The sequence below is a fragment of the Aulonocara sp. 'chitande type north' Nkhata Bay genome, linkage group LG11, assembly GCF_057382095.1.
Source record: "Aulonocara sp. 'chitande type north' Nkhata Bay isolate Kocher_YH1m ecotype deep benthic linkage group LG11, A_spYH_male_GT1.1, whole genome shotgun sequence".
Lineage (NCBI taxonomy): Eukaryota > Metazoa > Chordata > Actinopteri > Cichliformes > Cichlidae > Aulonocara > Aulonocara sp. 'chitande type north' Nkhata Bay.
In genome coordinates, this window is record NC_141354.1 from 21,440,588 (window position 1) to 21,447,043 (window position 6,456).

Here is a 6,456-nt window from a genome sequence, read left to right on the forward strand (position 1 = left end):
CCTCAACCCCATAGAAAATCTGTGGCGGGAGTTGAAAGTCCGTGTTGCTCGGCGACAGCCCCAAAACATCACTGCTCTCGAGAAGATCTGCATGGAGGAATGGGCCAAAATACCAGCTACTGTGTGTGCAAACCTGGTAAAGACCTATAGTAAACGTTTGACCTCTGTTATTGCCAACAAAGGTTATGTTACAAAGTATTGAGTTGTATTTTTGTTATTGACCAAATACTTATTTTCCACCCTGATTTACGAATAAATTCTTTACAAATCCTACCATGTGGATTCATGGATTTTTTTTTTCACATTCTGTCTCTCACAGTTGAAGTGTACCTCTGGTGCAAATTACTGACCTCTGTCATCATTTTAGGTGGGGAAACTTGCACAATCGGTGGCTGACTAAATGCTTTTTTGCCCCACTGTGTGTGTGTGTGTGTGTGTGTGTGTGTGTGTGTGTGTGTGTGTGTGTGTGTGTGTGTGTGTGTGTGTGTGTGTGTGTGTGTGTGTATGTATAACCATACAAGGCTATTTCAACTGTCTTAACCTCCAGATGTTTCCTGTTGATTTGCACTTCTTATGCTTATCTTTAGTACATTGTGTCCGAACTGTTGCTATATAGGCACAAATGCAGTTACGAGCAAAATATATATATATCTCCTCTAAACTAAAACTTAATCTAGTCTTATTTGTGTCTGTAAGCTTGTTTGCATTGGCCTTCTTGCGCTCTCAGTCACTTACACAATATGTCGGCCTGAGCACTCACGCCAGACGAAGCTTATGACCTTAAATTGGACTGAGCGCCAACTCTTCATGAGCACAATGTCTGTATAAAATGACTACGACTACGCATTTAATAAAAGTTTTAATAAAATGCCACTAATAAAAGCCATGTTAGCAATGATATATTTTCTTTCATTTCCACAGTAGGTTGAAAACCCCTCTCCAGACGCTCTTCATATTCAAATACCGTCGTAAACAGATACAACCGTGGTACCATAAGCTTATGCTTTGTCTTTGTCTTTAAGTAGTAACATGGTGTTTACACTGACTCCTACATTTGTGTGGCCTAACCTATTTTCTTATTTTCTTGGTTAAGATTAGTAGTGTTCAGGGGTTGAGTTGTATTGAACTAAGAGTAATTGCTACTGGTATCACCCTAGTGTTATGTTCTTTCTTCTGTTGCCAAGCCAACTGTTAAAACACTATTATACTCCTTTCCAGTGCAGCGTGTTTCATCACTGACGTATGCTGTGGTGCATATCAAACAACTGGTAAGATGTAGGCTAATTTAAAAGCACTATTGATTTTTCTCCATTGTAACCTGAAGCCATGTTTTATTACTTTATCTAAATCAACATGTCCCTCTAGTAAAACTGGATCCCTACTTCACTGTCTCATGTTTTTTACTATTATAAAGAAAGAGTGTGTGTGTGTGTGTGTATATATATATATATATATATATATATATATATATATACATGACAAAATACATTTTCTGTCTTTTTTATTTATTTGGTGTTCAAATCAATATAAAAACATTTTAAGAAAATACTTGAATAATGTTGTCATTAACGTTTTGTATTTAAGATTAAAGTTGTGACTAAGGTCTTTGCCAACAAATCGTCCTCGACTTTCTGCATACTGCCGTCAGAAATATATAATTAATTACTGGAACACAGATAAATTTATTGCAGCTGACTAATCTGTCACTCAAGACCATTCTTGGTTCCTACTGTGGGTGTAAAAGATATATTTAGAGTTTAAAAGTAGTCACTGCTTCTGCCGAGCCCAAATAAGTAGGTCGTCACATCCATATCAAATAACATGCTGTTTTTAACAAGAATATATATACATGTACATAAGAGTCTGATTGTTAACATGCGGTAAAACTATAGAGGATACAAACTCTATGAACTTGAGAACGGTGGCATCATTAAGCTTGTGTGTTCAGCAGGTTCTTTATTTTATTGTTCCCTGCCAACACGTGAACTGATATAGTAGCATATCACACAGTGCAGCTGTGAAGTACCTTTCCTTGAGTACATACTGTACATTATAACTGCCATCAAGACTCTTTGATAAGTTGAAATGAACAATCCCCATTGCTTTTATACTGGTCAGGCATAAATAACCACCTAAAGAAACAAAGTCTAAAGACTTCCTGGCATCTGGTTAACAGGGAGGGCCTGTTTTTGGTTGTGTTTGCAACTCATGCTTTGTAGTCACAAGAAAAGTAGGGCAGTGGCATAAACCAGTCCAGGAGAATGCAGTCCATCCAGCTGGTAGCATGCAAACACAGTAACCAAGTGAAGGATCTGTTGTGTGGGGTATTTAAAGCTCCACTGACAGCCCTTTGATTGAAAGTATGTGGGACTTTACTTTCCATGCTTGATGAACACATTCTTACTCCCAAATTGTCACACACAAAGTCATAGTCAGGACCTTTTTTGCTGTCATTTCAAAGCACTAGTATTACATTAACATAGTTTCCGAAAATTACTATAAAGACTCTAAAGTCTCTGGACTTCCACCTGGATGACAAGAGTTTTCCTGCCGAGTGTTGAACCACTATTCTTAGCCTGCGTTAGCTGTGTGACAAGTTGGAAATGAGACCGCTCTGCTGTATTTAATTACGCTGCTATTGCAATACAGGCTTACTGTACCCTACCTCACACTGGTTTTCAAAGGAGTTGGCTACAGTGATCTGCTAGAAAAACGCAAAGTCTCCGAGTTCTATTTTTACAGCTTATCCCATGATAAACTGTGCAACATGGAGAACGGCAGAAAGAAAAACAAAACTTCTGTGAACGCTGTGGCTGCAGGTTTACCTCCACATTCATCATCTGGTCCCCATCACCGCCACCTGGTATGCTTGGAAGTCTGAATTTGAACTATTTTAAGATCTGTGTTATTTTACTGCATATATTTCCTCATACTTTGAATGACACTTCTTCAGAAAGAAGAAATATCACAACCTTTCTCTTAAAGTTGAACTTGCTCAAAGTTCATGTATTTGAAATCATGTGCAAACTTCTGTTCTGACTCTGTTCACTAACTCTATGACTACTTTCTGCTTGTGCACACTACATTTTGGCATTTACTTTTTCCTCTGCAAATGTCACTTGTGGCCATTATATATATACAGTCAGCCTTGCTTTACAGTTTTTCTCACTTGCTTTGGCTCAGTTCTCAGATGATCCCTGATGCTGGCCACAGCGTGATAGTTTTACTCTGCAAAATATAAGCAATCACATGCAGAAAACAACATCTAACTGTCAAAATATAGTTGATCTAGACACTTTTGTTCCATGCAGTGTTTTGTGCATTTTCTTTTTATTTCTGGCATTATCCTGTGTTGTATGAACATTCTCATTAGCCTCCTCGTTAGGCAAGTGTGCATTGTTTGCAAAGCAGGAAATAACACTTTGTCTCCTAAAATGGGCCTCTGAAGAGCATTCAGTGTAGATCACATTAGCATTCTCAAAAAAAATTTTCTCAGAAAAATAATAGTCTGCTATCGCAGCTATTCACTACCAGAGAGAACATGTGGGACAAAAGTCACTCTGAAAAAATATCTGAACATTATGAACACCGTGGTTCACACAGTCTCAAAAGGACTCTTTTTTTTTAGTTTGGTTAGTTATTCAGTAACATAAGACTCGATTTTGACACATGAATTAATGGTTGCAGCTTATCTTATCTAGTATTTTGCTGCACGTAGCCAATGACTTCAAAAATCTTTCAAGAAAAGTGCCAAAACAATAGAGAAATACTCTAATTTCTAATATTTCAAGCCACTCTTCGCTGCGATGAAGACTTAATTCCACCTAGAAGTATGTCTTCAAGGAGCGTTTGTGCCTAGAAAATGATTGGAAAGGTTTTTAAATACAAATTATATGGATCAAAAAGCATTGTGTTAAAGAGCTCTCTCTCTAGCAAGTATCTGCAGTGCTGCATGTTTCACTGTTCTTGGCTCACAAGTAGTTTTACTGAGTTGCGCATCTGCTCAGTTTTGCACAATCATCTTTCTTTTTTTCTGCTGATGTTGGATTTTTCACAACTTAATTATGAGAACTATCTGCACAACAACTCGAAGAATCTGCTTTTTCTGAACACCAAAGATGAATGTGCACTTACTTCTGGGTACCTCCCACTCCTGGTTGCAGCTTGCATACAAGGAACCTATGTTTCATTTGAAAATGTTGTACACGTTAAGTTTGGTGTCATTCTAGCAGACGGTGACATTTATGTTCAGTTTCATAACCCATGCACTATTCTCAGCATCTCTAATGAACATTTAAGGTAAAGCTCTAAACTATAGGTTATTTCTACCCTGAAACTTCTGCTTCAAAAAAGGGAAGTGTCCATGAATGTGTCTGTCTTCTTATAGAAGAGTATTCACGACAAATAGATTTTTTTTCATTGCTGTCTGTTTATGCCACAGAAGATTTGTTGAATAGGTTTTAAGATACAGAATTTCTACAATGATTCAGGCTTGTTTTGGATTTACGTTACTGTGAAAATATCAATAAAACAATCTGCTTTTATTTGATAGCAAAAGCATGGCGAAAATATTAAACACAGCACGATATGCTCAATTGATCAAACTGAAGATTACGCTGATACACAAAAGTCTGTGAAGTTATTGTATTTGATATGTATCCCAGAAGGCAGCAGGCACCCTTATACTTCTGTAAACAAGTCTGTGACAATTAAGGATATTCCTAATGCTGTATATTGAGCTTTTTTTTTTATTATTGTGTTTTAATTTTCTTAGCTGGACCACAGACAAAAATTACTTTGCCTTTGGCTTGCATTTAATTTCAGCACACATTGTCACAGTTGCACAGATGGCGAAGGCCTTGAGGAGGAAGAAAAGTGGTAGAAAGCGATCAATAGAAGCGAAAAAAAAAACTTCTCACATGGCTCCCCCTTGTGGGTTAGGTGGAGGCATGGAGTCTGTAGTTGACACAGTGCAGTTTTGACTTATGATTTACATTTTAGACGCTCCCGTCTAGAGAAATTTACAGCTAGTGAACTGCTGGGGATTCACTGTCCTGGTCAAGGACATTTTCCAAGGATAGATGACTGTGGGACAGTCTAGAGTCATAAATTTAGACTCATAGCCTTTTTCAGTTATCCTGTGTGCAAAGTTTAATCATAAATTTGTTTCATTTCGTATTCCTCTGACACTCATATTCACATGCTGTTTCACCGAAGGGGTCAGCGCACAGCAGCAGGGGTTCAGTGTTTTGCCCAAGGACACTTTGAGAGGGATGAACAGCATTGATCTCAACGGGCTTTGCAGCTCATCTCAATGATCATACAGTCTTATGAGGACTGCCGTGCCTGGCCTCTTTCTTTCGCCTTGTGCTGGAATAAATCACCATCAATGCTGTGAACAAAAGAAAGGAGGTATCATCAATTTTTATTCACTCTGAGAGGTTACTTAATTGAACTAAATTTGGTCTGGGCTTTATGGCCATTCCCCTGTTATTTCCAAACTATAAAATGTCATCAAATATACAAAAAATATGCATGCCTGCTGAGCTGCGCTGAATTTAAATTAAGATTGGATTAGGATTATATTGGCCATCTTGTGGCATTAAGGTTTTCTGTGCAAATCTACTGCAGTCTCCTGAGTAAAATCAACACTGGCTCTCTACACACTTGAGTCAGGAAAGCTCGCTGCTGCAATTTGACACACTCCACAACGAGCATTCGTCAATACAGAAAAATGCCCTCTTTGCACACACAGCACTTGAGCTATGTTTTCCTTTAATTTATGCCACCAAAGGCGTGCGTAAACAATTACAATTACTTGCGGCAGTCACAGTAAATCACTTTAAATCAGTATACTAAAACAACACGAGCAGATTTACATGCAAATTGGCCCAGGGAAGGTGGCGACATAAGCTTTTGAGGTTTACTGTGCTGCGTGTTCGAAGACTCCAGAATGTCTTGCAATTTCCATTGAGCTGTTTAGGAAATAAACAACACACATCCCTCCAAAGATAGCAGGAGTAGCATAGTATACAAAGTACTTCATTTGTAAAACCGCTCCAAACTTTTCATAAATCACAGCTTTCATCTGGAACTGGTAGGCAATGGTGTAACCTATTCTGGTACCAGGTACTCAAATGCACTCCATCTCCACTCATTACAGTGCTAGACTACCGTGAAGTGTCTCCAATAGTGAGCAGCAGGCCTGTTCATCAGAGGTGACGTACAAGTGGGAGCAGGGGATTGGGAGACTGATGGAGCTGTGATCCAAACACACACTCCGCACCTCCACAGCAAGCCGAAGGAACAGATTTATCTGAGCAGAATCAACAACAGCACTCGGTATACACAGGCGCCATGAATAATTAGCACTATAGACACAGTGAGCAGAAATATGGCTAGACTGCAAACAGCTCTGTGATACAGAAGAACACCAGAATAAATAGGCGCTTATAT